The 16,457-nt window shown below is 41.0% G+C and overlaps 1 protein-coding gene across 2 annotated transcripts in view; it reads left to right on the top strand.

Annotated features, from left to right (window-relative positions):
* TMEM100 (transmembrane protein 100) overlaps positions 1-16,457 on the top strand; it is a 61,844-nt gene that overhangs the window by 36,256 nt on the left and 9,131 nt on the right. For both annotated transcript variants that reach the window (XM_056550357.1, XM_056550358.1), the window contains exon 2: positions 16,098-16,287. The gene's annotated coding sequence lies outside the window, so the exon portion shown is untranslated. The remainder of the gene's footprint in view (positions 1-16,097; positions 16,288-16,457) is intronic.

Below are 16,457 nucleotides of genomic sequence, written 5' to 3'. Positions count from 1 at the left end.
CCGATCCCATACACATAAGATAGGTATCCGATCCCATACACATACCATTACAAAGACTTTTCTCTAATGTGTATCATTATTGATCATAACGAAGCCTAATCCAAACTAGAAGTAAGGTTAATGATTAAATGCCATTGGATCTAGTGGATACTTGAACCGAACCAGTTGACCCGGTGCACCTATGACATTAACCCTTTGGTGCCTGTCTCTGCCTTTTCTTTTATCCTCCTCATTCTCAAACACCTGAAATGCATTTGCCTTGTTCTCCATTTCTCTGCTTTTATAATTGAGTCCATGGGTCAGGATGAGAAACAGATGGTAGAACTTCAGAATCGGAGCTTTATTAAAACACTCTTCTATTCTTCTCTCCTTCATGACAGACAACGCCCATCGATCTAAATGATTGATTTTCAGACCAGATACATTGACTAATGTATCAATAGACATGTATAACATATCATAGCTGTCAGCCAGACAAGCGCGACATCACAATGGATCAGTCTTTTGAAGATTGTTGTCAAATGTAATTAGCATTTCATAAGCATTCTCTTCTGTCCAACACCAAAGAAGAAAACCAAGGGAACCTTAAAGAGAACCTGTCATCAAACCATATTTTCTAAACTAACTCAGATTATATTCCCTAACTACTCTTAACACCCCTCCTGCCCTTAAAAACATTTTCCGAGCTTTAAAAAGCTGTGTTTCATACCTTTCCCCTTGCTCACATTGTGTTAGCTCCCGGCAGGAGAAAGTGGGCGTCCCCCAGCAGGCGTGACATCACTGAAGCCTGAGAATCCTGTGCCTTGCCATGACCCGCACACACTTCCTGACTTTGGTCTCCTGCCAGGCCGGGAGGAGACCAAACTAACTGTTTGACTTGCAGCAGGGAACAGAACAGAGCCACCTAGTGGCCATTTTTTCAATCACATTAAAAACATATAAAGGTTGAGAATTTTAAACAGCAAGTAAATAGCAAATTGTCTTATAATTGCGTAAGAAACAATATATTAAAAGTTTAGCTTGGTGAAAGGTACTTTTTAAGGGGAACTGTCATCACTTTCATGCTGCCTGAACCACAAGTCATCAGGATAGTGCCTAGTGGCTTCTTCTTGCCCCACCAGCCTTGATTAATAGATCTCTTCATATACCCAGACAGGGAGACATCTATCACTTGTGACTGGTAGGGCAGGAAGAAGCCACCAAGAACTATCACCAAGCACCATCCCGAGGACTTGTGGTTCAGGCAGCATGAAATAAATGACAACCTAGGTAACCTAGATACAACACCTTTATCTCTACAGTCAGTCACATCATCTGTGCAAATAAAGTAATCTGCCGCCATTTTTTTTACAGAAATGTATCTAATCTTTGTTAAAGGGGTACTCCACTCCCCACTAAATGTTCTGAACGCTGGGAGTGGGCTTTAAGGGTCGCAATGCCCCCTCGTGACGTCATGCTCCACACCTTGTCACGCCATGCCCCGCCCCCTCAATGCAAGTCTATGGGAGGGGGTATGACGGCGACCCTGAAGCCCACTCCCAGCATTCGGAATTAAATGTTCCAAACGCTGAGGTGTGGAGTACCCCTTAAAAGACAATTTACCATGACCACCTACAGTAAGTCCACCCCTCACATTTTTGTAAAGATTTTATTATATCTTTTCATGTGACAACACTGAAGAAATGACACTCTGATACAATGTAAAGTAGTGAGTGCACAGTCTGTATAACAGTGTTTAATGTTGTGTCCCATCAAAATAACTCAACACAAAACCATTAATGGCTAAACCTTGGCAACAAAAGTTAGATACTGTACGTGTCCTTATAGACTGTAAGAAAATGGAAGGTTTTACAAATACTTAACCCCTTAACGACCGAGGACGTAAATGTACGTCCTGGTTTGGTGGTACTTCACGCACCAGGACGTACATTTACGTCCTGTGTATGACCGTGAGCATCGGAGCGGTGCTCACTTCATACATGACACGGATGTCCGCCATTAACCCCTCAGATGCCGTGATCAGTACAGATCACGGCATCTGCGGCAATGTGCATATTAAAATAGATGATCGGATTGCCCGCAACGCTGCCGCGGTGATCCGATCATCTGTAATGCCGGACGGAGGTCCCCTCACCTGCCTCCGTCCGTCTCCTCGGGTCTTCTGCTCTGGTCTGAGATCGAGCAGACCAGAGCAGAAGATGACAGATAATACTGATTAGTGCTATGCTCTATGCATAGCACTGAACAGTATTAGCAATCAAATGATTGCTATAGATAATCCCCTATGGGGACATAAAAAGTGTAAAAAAAAAAAAAGTAGAAAAATGTAAAAAAAATAAAACAAATAAAAAAAAAGTGAAAAATCCCCTCCCCCAATAAAGCGTAAACATTTTTTTAATAAAATATTTGGTATTGCCGCATGCGTAAATGTCCGAACTATCAAAACATGATGTTAATTATCCCGTACGGTGAACAGCGTAATCGTAAAAAAATTAAAATAAATAAAAAATACTGCCTTTTTGTCACATTTTATTCCCAAAATAATAAAAAATTATAATCTAAAAGTATTATATATGCAAATGTGGTATAGATAAAAAGTACAGATGACGGTGCAAAAAATGAGCCCTCATACCGTCCTATATACGGAAAAATGAAAAAGTTATAGATGGTCAAAATAGGGCTTAGATTTTAGATTTTGTACAAAAAGTTTTAGATATTTTTTATAAGCGGTACAAAAATATAAAAGTATCTAGTCATGGGTATCATTTTAATCGTATTGACCCACAGAATGAAGAACACATGTCATTTTTACCGTTAAGTCTACAGTGTGAAAACAAAACCCTCCAAAATGTTCAAAATTGTGGTTTTCATTAAAATGTCTTCCCTAAAAAAATTGTTTAGGGTTCGCGTACATTTTATGGTAAAATGAGAGGTTTCATTACAAAGTACAATTGCTCACACAAAAAAACAAGCCCTTATATGGGTCTGTAGATGGAAATATAAAAGAGTTATGGATTTGAGGAGGCGAAGAGGAAAAAAGGAAAACGCAAAAATAAAATTGGCCTGGTCCTTATGGTAAAAATGGGCTTGGTCCTTGGGTACTCTGTTGCTAGACATTTTATCCGCTAAGATGTGTGATTGTGGGGGTCTCAGTTGTGGGGGTCTACATGGAGATTGCATACATGGAGATTGCGGGGGGACCCAGCAGTAGGACCCCTGCAATCAGACATTTTATCCCCTATACTATGGATAGAGGATAAGATGTCTAGAAACGGAGTACCCCTTTAAGATATTTCTTTATTTACTTGACTCGTTTCCATTGGCTATTGCAAGATGCTTTTTTCCAAAGTAATAAGGAAAGTATAATTGGTCAAATACTGAGCCCTTCCATGTGCTGTGCAGAGATTATCATTCACGTCAGTCCATGTCCCCAGTGGGGCTCACATTCTACTTTCCAGCCTCTCCCACTGTTTATGTAGGAGAAGAAACCTGGACACATCACAACCTGGAGGAATTACAAATAACATGCAGAGGTTTTCTGTGACCGGCTCCGGCAGGAATACAGAACTAACCAAAGAGCCGCAGTGCTTGCCAAATACTGTAAGGAGGGATGAGCGAATCCATTGGTTGCAAATCAGATTTGGTCAGAATTTCACCAAAAATTTGGATTAGTTAGAATCGGAACCTTTTATGATTCGTTCTGGATTTGTTTCATCCCTGGTGTTTTACATCGAGTGAGGTAAGAGGCGATACTGTCTGCATCACAGCGTCCGCTCACTACATTTGCTGTGCTGGTCCCTGTACGCACTTTGCCTTTATCAATCGCAGGGCATTTGGGGAACTTCCAAACCCAATTAAAGGGGTACTCCACTGGCCGGCGTTTAGAAGTAGATGTTTTGAACGCTGTTTCTGCGCTGCGGGGGGTCGGCCATGCCCATCGTGACATCACGGCCATACCCCCTCAATGCAAGTCTATGGGAGGGGGCGTGACAGCCGTCACGCCCCCTCCCATAGACTTGCATTGAGGGGGCGTGCCCTTGACATCATGAAAGGCATGGACGACCCCCACAGCGCGAAAACAGCATTCGGAACATTTACTTCCGGACGCTGGCCAATGGAATACCGCTTTAAAGTGGTACTCCGGTGGAAAACATTTTTTTTTAAATCAACTGGTGCCAGAAAGTTAAACAGATTTGATGACTTCTAATAAAAAATCTTTACCCTTCCAGTACTTTTTATCAGCTGTATGCTACAGAGGAAATTCTATTCTTTTTTAATTAGTTTTTTGTCTTGTCCACAGTGCTCTCTGCTGACACCTCTGTCCATGTCAGGAACTGTCCAGAGCAGCATAGGTTTGCAATGGGGATTTTCTCCTGCTCTGGACAGTTCCTGATACGGGCATCAGGTGTCAGCAGAGAGGCACTGTGGACAAGACGAAAAAGAAATTCAAAAATAAAAGAATTTCCTCTGTAGCATACAGCTGCTAAAAATTACTGGAAGGGTAAAGAATTTTTAATAGAAGTCATTTCCAAATCTGACTTTAATAGAAGTCATTTACAAATCTTTTTGGCACCAGTTGATTTAAATTTTTTTTTCCACCGGCGTACCCCTTTAGTTTGACAGACAGATTCAAGGAATCGGACACAATATGTATTCTGGGAGATTCGCTCATCTCTAGCTGTTAGTGATGCAAAATAAAGAAAATTGGAAAGAGGTGAACATTCACAGTCTTTAGTCCCCTATATTGCACAGGTAATGACGCCCGTTCACACTATACTGATGTGTCAGTCTTTATGGCACAGGAAGCAGAGGTATACGGTGATGCACTAACCTCTGATCTAAGCACAAAGCCTTGTTGCAGGGGGTTACCATTTGATCATGTGATCTAGCAACACAAAAATACAGAATAGAAATGAACCTAAGACAGTTATGGTGAAAGTTTTCACATCTATGTACTAAAGGGAAAAATATTAATAAATAGCTGGTGGCTTCCCACCGATCAGTGGATTTCAGCAGTGGTGACAGGACAGACCATTGCTCTGTGCTATGGTGTATATACTCAGCCTATAAATACCTGGGTGTTCATGCATCACCACCTATAGTAGCCAAAAAAAAGTTATAGAGAGTACATGACATCCATATGGAATCACATGACAGCAGTGGCCATCCACTGTCATGGTTTACCCAAACTGTTGGGGCAGTCATGGGATGTGACTTTGCATTTATGCTACGTCATCACATTGTTTTTGTAAAAAGAGAAACAAGGACTAGCCTCTAGTATTAGGGCGAGAATAGGAAGGTACCGATACAGCATGGCTTACAAGTTAACTGTAACGTCAGCGCTCCGGCCAGACTCACTCATGAGAGCACTCCTCTCATGTCCCTGCTGCCGGCGGAGCTGGTATTCGCAACACGGGATGTGTTCTAAGCCTGACTCGTGTGTCCCTGCCTCCTAGGGCGCGCGTGCCGGAGCTCTGTGATTTAAAAGGTCGGTACGCCCTAATTAGTGTCTTCACCTGTTCCTTTCCTATAAGTGTGTGCACCTCCCCCTACCCTAGGCCGGATCTTTATTGCCCTAGTGCCTGAGAGAAAGCTACTGTGTGCCTGTGATCCTGTCTATCCATGTACCTGATCCTTGTTCCGTAACCTGACCCTGCTACTGTGCCGCCTGCCCTTATCTTCTGCTATCCTGACCACGTTGTATCCTTTTCCTCTATACCACGCTTCATCCCAGCAACCTGTGTAGATGAGTCGTTCCAGGGGTAGCGACCTGGGTGCTGCCTGCCGCAGCAAGACCATCCCACTTTGCAGCAGGCTTTGGTAAAAACCAGTGGCACCTTAGACTCTGCTCCCTGGCGCGGCTCACGTCATCATCCACACAGGCCCAGAGGATCCACCACCTGCCGTGACCCTTACATTAACATTTTTATTTTCTAAGCCTAAAGAATGAATTACCCAATAAATTCCTTTCAAGACTAACTACAGCTGTAAACTGCAAAGTATACATAAGTGGCTCACAAATCCTTCAGTTTGACTTTCTTAGTTTTGAGGGGTTAGTAATCTCCTTGAGGATACCTACAACTGGCGTAGAGAGTCTTATAGGCCAGGCAATGCTCCCTGGAAAAATAAGTATCAAAATTATCTCTTCTACAAAAGGAAAAATATCTGGCTCCTAAAGTACAACCTATTGGTAGTAGCTACTCTCCAAATCAATGATCAACCAGTAAATGAGCCTTAAAACATGACTAGGGATTATCAGCCCAATCAGAAGAGCCATCCATTTGTAGACTGCTGTACAAGACATGCGTCCTGTAAGTGCATTGTGTCCTATTTAACTATATTGGGGACAGTTGAATATATTACAAAAATATATTTTAGGTTTTCACTTTTCTTGTACTTGGATACCCATATAAATAATATCAACAAACGTAACCTTAGTAGAGATCTGATTAGGAAGTCTTTGATGTCTTTTGAGGTTTTCCCATGAGTATTTAGCAATAGGTCGTAAAGATTGTTAATAAACCAACCCACATGTCTGGAACAGAACGTTTCCTATTCCTAGTAACTAAGATGTCTACTTCTTCGTACTTAGTAGCAATTCTCTGCAGTAAAATGGCTTGTTGTAGTTTATTGCAGTAGATATCTTGCATGTGCTGGAAGGATTTTAACATATTTTATGACTTAAACATAAAAACTCCTGATAAGAGTAAATGATGAATCAACCTTGACTAATCTAGTCCTCCAATCTTTAAATAGCATTGTTTGAAGGGCAAAACCTGTTAGACCATGAAGCACTCTTCGTCACCGTTTATTGTGTTTGTAAAACATTTACTGTTCTAAATATTGACTTGCATTCTGCCAAATTAGTAGGATTGTGAAATTGATTTTCATTCTGTTAGAAAGAAAAGATCAAAAAAGTTGGGTGTTTGATCCCCCCAAAGGGAGGATCCCTGATGAAGTGCTGTACCAGGTAGATAGCCAGGCAGATATGTAAGGTAGTAAGTAGGTAGCCAGGAAGGTAACTGGGTAGGCAAGTAGCTAGGTAGGTAAGTAGGTATGTACCTAGCTATGTAGGTAGATAAGTAGGTAGCTAGCCAGGTAGCTAAGTAAGAACTGTGTAGATAGATAGATAGGTAGACCGATAGGTAGTTGTCTAGGTAGGTAGCCAGGGTTCTAGATAGGTAGTTATGTAGGTAAGTAGGTAGCCAGGCAAGTAGGTAGGTGGCCAGAAAGCTAACCAGGTAGGTAGTCAGTCTGCGCTTCTGCCCTCACTCCTTCAAAATGCCAGATAAAAAAAAACCACAAAAATCCCTTATGCTTCCCTCATGTCCCTCGTAGCAATCTCCGCCACAGTACAGCCTGTCCTCATCCTTTTTCATGCACAGTGCAGGCCCACTGTGAGAGGGCGGAGGTCACACAGCTAAGGCTGCATTCACACCATGTTTTTGCAATACAGTTCCCGTATACATATTCTATGTGAAAACCGTATGGAACCGTATTGGAAACCGAATGCATTGACTCTCCATTGAAAACCGTATGCCAAAAGATGCATCAGGTTGTGTCCGTTTTGCATCCTGTACGGTTTTATCAGGTTTTTTTCCTGTACCCAAAACCGTAGCCTACCACGGTTTTAGGTCCGGTTGAAAAACTGTATTAAACCGTATATGTTTTTATTCTAACATAGGAGTCAATGGGAACCGTACAGAACGGTATGTGCGTACAGTTCCATCTGGTTTTCACCATACAGTTTTTGACTTTGCACAGTTTTTTTTCTTGGAATTTCAATCAAACAAGTAAAACTTTATTAAAAAGGGAGTGAAAAGTTAAAAACGTATACGTTTTTTTCTTAAAAAACTGATGCAACCAGAAGTCAGTTTTCAAACCGTATACGGTTTTTAACTGTATACGGGTTAAAATGTGTACACAGGTCTTGATACAGTTTAGTCAGGTTTTGAGGAATCCGTTTTTCCTCAAAAACCTGATACGGGAACTGTATTGCAAAAACATGGCGTGAATGCACCCTAACACTGAGAGGAATCTTTTACCTGTATGCACGTGTGCGCATACAGCTCAAGTAGCGCTCGCTCTCCTGGGGATCCAGAGATGTCCTGGGCTTCTCAATAGCAAGTAAGCTCCTCTAGACATGGCATACGCTTTGGTGGCCTCACAGGGTTCCCAAGAGTGTGCGCCCCCAGCGGTGGTCAGGTTCGCCAAAGTGCAGGTACGCCATTGGTTCTCCATCATGTAACTATGTTGCTAAGACTATATAAAGAGAAATAAATACATTTGGTTCACTGATCGGGGCTCATGTTCAATTCTATTTCTATTTAAATTTGGATGATAACAGCATGGGGAAATGCATATTACATTTTTATGAATAGTATGCAAAAAAGTTTAGCTATTTTTTTAACCAAGCCATAATTTTCTGCTTGTTTTCTAAAATGTGGGCTTGATTTTCATTTTTTTTTTCACAATTCAAGTAATTTACTATTTTTTCCCTGTTTTTGGTGTCATTTCAGATTGTGATTTTTCACTTTCAGAGAGGGTAAAAACTTTCAATGCGCCAAAGTTTTCAGACATGTGAAATCCTTTTTCATGTATAAAATGGGAAAAGTGGAAAATATTACCATGAAAAGGGAAAAAAGGGGAATTATAGTACATTAGGCCGATCAATGGGACAAAGTAATAGAAGGCTACTGCATATAGTTAGTTAGTTAGTATGGTCGAAAAAAGACATACGTCCATCAACATATTGACCTTGACAATATGTTGGCACTATGAAGCACTTGTTTTTTAAATAGTGTACATATACTGGTGTTTTAACAAAATGCCAAATAATCATCTATAACATTACCAACATTTCATGTGATGGCAGCAGTTAATGGGATCTATTAGTGAACAATCAGTTCTTGAAGTTTATGTATTAGAAGCAGGAAAAATGACCAATAGGTTTGGAGCATCTTTAAACAGGCAGGTCTTGGGTGTTTTTTTGGTGTTGTTGAGTGCTTTGTAGCTGTAGACCAGTCAATGTGTCCATGCTAACACCTATCCATGACCAAAAGCACCTACAATGGGCATATGGGCATCAGGACTGCATCAAGTTTTTAAAGGGGTACTCCGGTGGAAAACATTTATTTTTAAATCAACTGGTGCCAGAAAGTTAAACAGATTTGTAAATTACTTCTATTTAAAATACTTATTTAAATACTTAATTACTTTTTAGCAGCTGTATGCTAAAAAGGAAATTCTTTTCTTTTTTTGTCTTGTCCACAGTGCTTTCTGCTGACACCTGATGCCCGTATCAGGAACTATCCAGAGCAGGAGAAAATCCCCACAGAAAACTTATGCTGCTCTGGACAGTTCCTGACACAGCAGGTGTCAGCAGAGAGCACTGTGGATAAGACAAAAAATAAATTCAGCATACAGCTGCTAATAAGTACTGGAAGGATTAAGATTTTTAAATAGAACTAATTTACAAATCTGTTTAACTTTCTGGCACCAGTTAATAAAAAAAAAAAAAAAGTTTTCCACCGGAGTACCCCTTTAACTTCCTAACCACACAGGAGATAAATAAGCTTTGCTGCTTAAAACGTAAATGTAGATCTGGCAGGTTCTTGGGCGTCCTAAGGGTCAAGGGTGTTCTGGGGAAAGTAGGGTCTGAATGCATCTGCTTCTAAACTTAATTTATAATGTCCATGAGATAGGGTGGGAATGGAAAAGTATGTATTTTTAGGAACACTTTATTTTAAGGGGTACTTCGGTGGAACTTTCTTTTTTTTTTTTTATCAACTGATGACAGAAAGTTAAACAGAGGAAGTTCTTTTCTTTTTGAATTTCTTTTCTGTCTGACCACAGTGCTCCCTGCTGACACCTCTGTCCATGTCAGGGACTGTCCAGAGCAGGAGCAAATCTCCATAGAAAATCTCTCCTGCTCTGGACAGTTCCTGACATGGACAGAGGTGTCAGCAGAGAGCACTGTGGACAGGCAGAATTTTTTTTTAGAAAGAAAAGAACTTCCTCTGTAGTGTACAGCAGCTGATAAGTACTGGAAGAATTACGATTTTTATTTAGAAGTAATTTACACATCTGTTTAACTTTCTGGCTCTAGTTGATTTTGTTTTCCACTGGGGTACCCCTTTAACTAGACTGAAGTATGCTAGAAGCCAAATGCAACCCACTTACAGTATACAAGAATCAATCCATGGCACCCGGGATTCAAAGCCAGTCTCCCATGCAGGTACTTACCGGGCCCTAAGCTGGATAGCAGTCTGCGATCTGACGAGAGCAGGCGAGTTCAGCTTTGGCTGGCCATTGTCAACGGCCATCCAAAGCTGAACTCGCCTGCTCTCGTTAGATCGCAGACTGCTACCCAGCTTAGGGCCCGGTAAGTACCGGCATGGGAGACTGGCTGGGAATCCCGGGTGCCGTTGACAAAGTCAACAAGAATCAATCCATGTGGATAATTATACAAAGTGAACACCTATCTGTAGTCTTTATATATTGACCATAAGAAATCTTATAGGAACCTTGAAAGATACAAACCAATTGACTTTTTACATCTCAAAGGACCTTTCTTTATCCGGTGTATATTTATGTTATATATTGTTCATTGCTACTATACACACCTTAGATATTTGACCAGCTCATAACTTAGTAAAGTATTTCTTCTGGAGTTCAGTCATAAAATGTTTTACACTAATCTCGTTGTCCTCTACATTTTTGTTGACATGATTCTTATGGCTTTATAATGACAAGGTAATGTCATAAAGCATGATGTAGGACATCCCATGTAGGCTTTATAAGACCTTCTGAATACTGTAGGGAACAGCTCACCCGGCGGGGTCGGCAATGACAGCATTCACACAGGCAGCAGGTTTCAAACGTCCAAGAGGATGTTTATTTAAATGATTTTAGGCACAAAGCACAGTGCAAACAAAACAACAAAAACCTAAGCCTGTCCGGCTCTAACTAAACATCAGGATCCCTCACTATCCTACTGTGGGCCTAATGTCTGGCCCCAAGCAAACTCACAATATGTCCATAGAGGAAGGTTCAGACCTGGTAGGTTTGAGCTGCAGTTCTGGCTGTGGCTGCTTCTCATCTCAGTCTCTCCAGCACTCAAACCCGAACAGCCCCTTTGCTATAGGGCTTCCTCCCTAGTAATCAGCACAGGAAGCATCACCTGAGAACACCTTGGAGTAGGGAAACCCGTAGTGGGCTAGGGGTGTGGACTGGAACACTCCCACTTCCAACCTGTCCTCCAGTCCAGGAAATCCAGCCCATGTAACGTAAACAAAAGAGCCCTAGCAGACTATGCTCTGCTAAAGCAGCATACAATCTTCTGGATTTTCTTTATCGTGCCTGGCTGAGGAAACCAGGTGAGATATACACCCCACCCACCACTTTCATGTACACTTTACCACAATACCTATGAAAAGCCTGAGTTGGGGGTGGGGAAGGTATCTATTGCAAAGACCGTCAAACTATGTTTTGTCTAACATGATGCCTAACTAAAACATAATGCTTTCCGGTTCCCCTGACACGTCACTCACCAGGAAATGCCTACTGTTGGCTGCAGTAGTGACCCACCTCAGCCAGTGAGTGGACAAAAGGGCAATGGGGAGCAACAGGGGCTTGGGACCATCAAAGCAGCAGCTGCGGGGGTTGGGAACGGTGAATCCGATTTTTTTTTAAATTTCTTTAAAATTCTAAAACATTTTCAATTGTACATCGTAATAAAAGTTTAAGATCAGCAGCACCATGTTATGTTCAAACCCTTAGAGGGCGGTGCTGGGAAAGAATTCTCCATATTCCTTAATATGATAAATACCATTTTAGTTTGTGACCTCAGGATCTTTTCCATTGGCTTAATGGGTATAGTTGTGCATGCCCACATATATTTCTCAGCATGACTGTGGAAGTGGTGTAGGGTTATAGGGCACCCCCAAATCCACTTTTTGGTGGCTGTTTACCCTGTATGGGTATCTTATAGAATTATTTGTGTCACTGTCTCATAGCATTGGTGCTTTGCTATAGTGGTCAGTGGTGGATATAGGAAAGAGCGGGCCTCATAGGAAAAATCAATATGGGCCTCCAATTTGGTACTGGGCACCCAGGCTTTTTTCCCTTTCACATAATTTCCATGACCTTTGCGCCATTTCTTCAACCTGTTATTTGTCACATGACGAATTCTTCATGTGGATTCTGGTTTAGAATTCATGTCAAGTTGGGTGTGGTAGTTGGGTGTGGTATTAAAACTTGGCTCCATCCACCTCAATGGAATTCACGTTAGAATCCGTGTAAAATGGATTTCAATGGGAATCTCCACCAATGTTCATACAGTGCAGTATTCCCTGATGCAAATATAAACTCTCCATCACAGAAGGATAAAGTGGGAACCATGTTGGGTAGCCTCATGAGGAATAGTCTCATTGAATTGGTTTAATCCAAGAATATTCCTTGGAAAATCTGTGGTGGATTTTAACACCTTAGGGGCTCATGCACACGATAGAATTTCATTGGCAGATCTGGGGTTAATTTTGCATGAAATTGACTGCAGAAATTCAAATTGACCCTGCAATTCAAAGTCCCATTGACAGTGGGCTTTTCCGGGGCAGAATTCTGCCAGAAGAATTTTCATATTCATTCTTTCAGTGTAATTTGTGTTGGAAGTTTCCATACAGAACTTCCATAGTGTGCACTGAGCGGCAGAATCCCATTGAGATCACTGGGATTCTGCTGCAAGTGAATTATGCTCAGAATTAATTCCGAGCAAAAAATCCATGGTGTGCATGACCCCTAACAATGCAGTTCCTATGGAGAGGGAAGTCTTACGTAAGTTCTCACCCCCAAAGATGCACAAGGGATTCGGACCCACAAACCCTTCTGCAGGGGCCCGATAGCATCTGCATGGTCTGTAAATATGATTTGAAGATATGGGCCCTCATTTACTATTGCAAAGCCGACATGTTTTGTCTGGTTGTGCGCAAGAAATTCTGTCTGCGCCAGAATTTGCGCCAGAATGGAAAAAAAAAACACAAACTCTCCATTTATTAAGAAAACCCAAAAAGGGCGTGGCTGTTTGCAAAGGGGCGTGGCCACAGAAAAGGGGTGTGTTCCTGACATTTTCACAAAAACCCAACATATTTACTAAGGTTTCCACAGAAAATGTGGTGGATTTGAGCTGAGGAAAACCCGAAAGATCAGAACCTGTGTAAAAAAAGGAAAATGTAGGGAAACATGGCAAATGTAGGGAAACCTTAGTAAATACTGTGGAAAAAAATAGTAGGGAATTAAAACCCACAAAGAAAACTACACAACACTCTTAGTAAATCAGAGCCATGGTCTGTAGATATGGTTTGAAGATATGGTCTGTAGATATGGTTTGAAGATATGGTCTGAAGATATGGTCTGAAGATATGGTCTGAAGATATGGTTTGAAGATATGGTCTGTAGATATGGTCTGTAGATATGGTTTGAAGATATGGTCTGTAGATATGGTCTGTAGATATGGTCTGTAGATATGGTCTGTAGATACGGTCTGTAGATATGGTTTGAAGATATGGTCTGTAGCTTTGGTCTGAAGATATGGTCTGTAGATATGGTCTGTAGATATGGTTTGAAGATACGATCTGTAGATATGGTCTGTAGATATGGTTTGAAGATACGATCTGTAGATATGGTCTGTAGCTTTGGTCTGAAGATATTGGTCTGTAGATATATTCTGAAGATATGGTCTGTAGCTTTGGTCTGAAGATATGGTCTGTAGATATGGTCTGTAAATATGGTTTGAAGATATGGTCTGTAAGTACAGTCTGTAGATATATTCTGTAGATATGGTCTGTAGATATATTCTGTAGGTACAGTCTATAGGTATGGTCTGTAGATATGGTCTGAAGATATGGTCTGTAGATATGGTCTGTAGTTATGGTGGTCTGTAGATATTGTTTTTAAGGTATGGTCTGTAATTACGGTCTGCAGATATATTCTGTAGATATGGTCTGTAGATATGGTCTGTAGATATATTCTGTAGATATGGTCTGTAGATATGGTCTGTAGATATATTCTGTAGATATGGTCTGTAGATATGGTCTGTAGATATATTCTGTAGATATGGTCTGTAGATATGGTCTGTAGGTACAGTCTGTTGGTACGGTCTGTAGATATGGTCTGTAGATATATTCTGTAGATACGGTCTGTAGATACGGTCTGTAGATACGGTCTGCAGATACGGTCTGTAGATATGGTCTGTAGATATATTCTGTCGTTATATTTTGTAGGTATGCTCTGTAGATATGGTCTGTAGATATATTCTGTCATTATATTTTGTAGGTGTGCTCTGTAGATATATTCTGTAGATACGGTCTGTAGATACGGTCTGTAGATACGGTCTGCAGATACGGTCTGTAGATATGGTCTGTAGATATATTCTGTCATTATATTTTGTAGGTATGCTCTGTAGATATGGTCTGTAGATATATTCTGTCATTATATTTTGTAGGTATGCTCTGTAGATATGCTCTGTAGATATATTCTGTAGATACGGTCTGTAGATACGGTCTGTAGATATATTCTGTAGATACGGTCTGTAGATATGGTCTGTAGATATATTCTGTCATTATATTTTGTAGGTGTGCTCTGTAGATATATTCTGTAGATATGGTCTGTAGATATGGTCTGTAGATATATTCTGTCATTATATTTTGTAGGTGTGCTCTGTAGATATATTCTGTAGATATGGTCTGTAGATATGGTCTGTAGATATATTCTGTCATTATATTTTGTAGGTGTGCTCTGTAGATATATTCTGTAGATATGGTCTGTAGATACGGTCTGTAGATATGGTCTGTAGATATGGTCTGTAGATATGCTCTGTAGATATGGTCTGTAGATATGCTCTGTAGATATGGTCTGTAGATATGCTCTGTAGATATGGTCTGTAGATATATTCTGTAGATACGGTCTGTAGATACGGTCTGTAGATACGGTCTGCAGATACGATCTGTAGATACGGTCTGTAGATATGGTCTGTAGATATATTCTGTCATTATATTTTGTAGGTGTGCTCTGTAGATATATTCTGTAGATATGGTCTGTAGATATGGTCTGTAGATATATTCTGTCATTATATTTTGTAGGTGTGCTCTGTAGATATATTCTGTAGATATGGTCTGTAGATATGGTCTGTAGATATATTCTGTCATTATATTTTGTAGGTGTGCTCTGTAGATATATTCTGTAGATATGGTCTGTAGATATGGTCTGTAGATATATTCTGTCATTATATTTTGTAGGTGTGCTCTGTAGATATATTCTGTAGATACGGTCTGTAGATATGGTCTGTAGATATATTCTGTAGATATGGTCTGTAGATACGGTCTGTAGATACGGTCTGTAGATATGGTCTGTAGATATGCTCTGTAGATATGGTCTGTAGATATATTCTGTAGATACGGTCTGTAGATACGGTCTGTAGATACGGTCTGCAGATACGATCTGTAGATACGGTCTGTAGATATGGTCTGTAGATATATTCTGTCATTATATTTTGTAGGTATGCTCTGTAGATATGGTCTAAAGCCTGTACATACAGTATAGTCTGAAGATATTATCTTTGCCCATTCGTAAGACATCATTCCTCTTGAGACTTCAGTTTCCGGGAGTGTTAGAAAGATATTGTAATTTTGCACCCCGATCCTTTCCTTGGCCGTCTATCCATCTGTTAATACTGTTGAATTCCCATAGTCGCCATATACCACAAACTAGACGACCAAGAGATCAGAAAGCAAGACATTGCTGCCAAGAAACGAAATCTCTATAGCAGCGTTTCCCAAGCGGTGCGCCTCCAGCTGTTGCAAAACTACAACTCCCAGCATGCCCGGACAGCCAACGGCTGTCCGGGCATGCTGGGAGTTGTAGTTTTGCACCAGCTGAAATCACACTGCTTGGGAAACAGTGCTGTACATAGGTGTTGGGGGCAGAGATTCCCCCTGGAGCCTGGCCCCTTTCTCCTCAGTACGGCCCAGTAATATTCGCAGACAAACGCCTATTCACTCACATCTGATTCGTGACCCTTTTTTTTTTTTTTCTTTCCATAGAAAACCTCAGCGCTAACTATGTGTCATCTGTAACTCAGCCCCGAGCTGCAGACTGGTATTCACAGCAACAGGCACACAGCATTTCCTCTTCGTGTTCCTGCAGAGCACCAACTGGATGGACACAAAATCCATGTTTTCTTGATTAAAAACCCCCGGGGATTTGTCCGACCATGGATTATAGATTTTCACGGTAGGTTCACGTTGTAATTCTGGCTTGGAAATCCCAATCCTTCCGCATGTCTCTGTTTCGAAGATCGCTGCCATTCAGCTCTGCAGAACTCTTGCAGAATAAAATCAGGGAACCTACTTGGGAAAAGTGTAACCGGAAGAGATATTCTGCAAATTTGGGAAATGAGGTTG

Source organism: Hyla sarda, chromosome 13 (assembly GCF_029499605.1).
Source record: "Hyla sarda isolate aHylSar1 chromosome 13, aHylSar1.hap1, whole genome shotgun sequence".
In the NCBI taxonomy this organism is placed as follows: Eukaryota; Metazoa; Chordata; class Amphibia; order Anura; family Hylidae; genus Hyla; species Hyla sarda.
The sequence above is the reverse complement of the archived record's forward strand: the minus strand, read 5'-3'. Positions and strand labels throughout refer to the sequence as shown.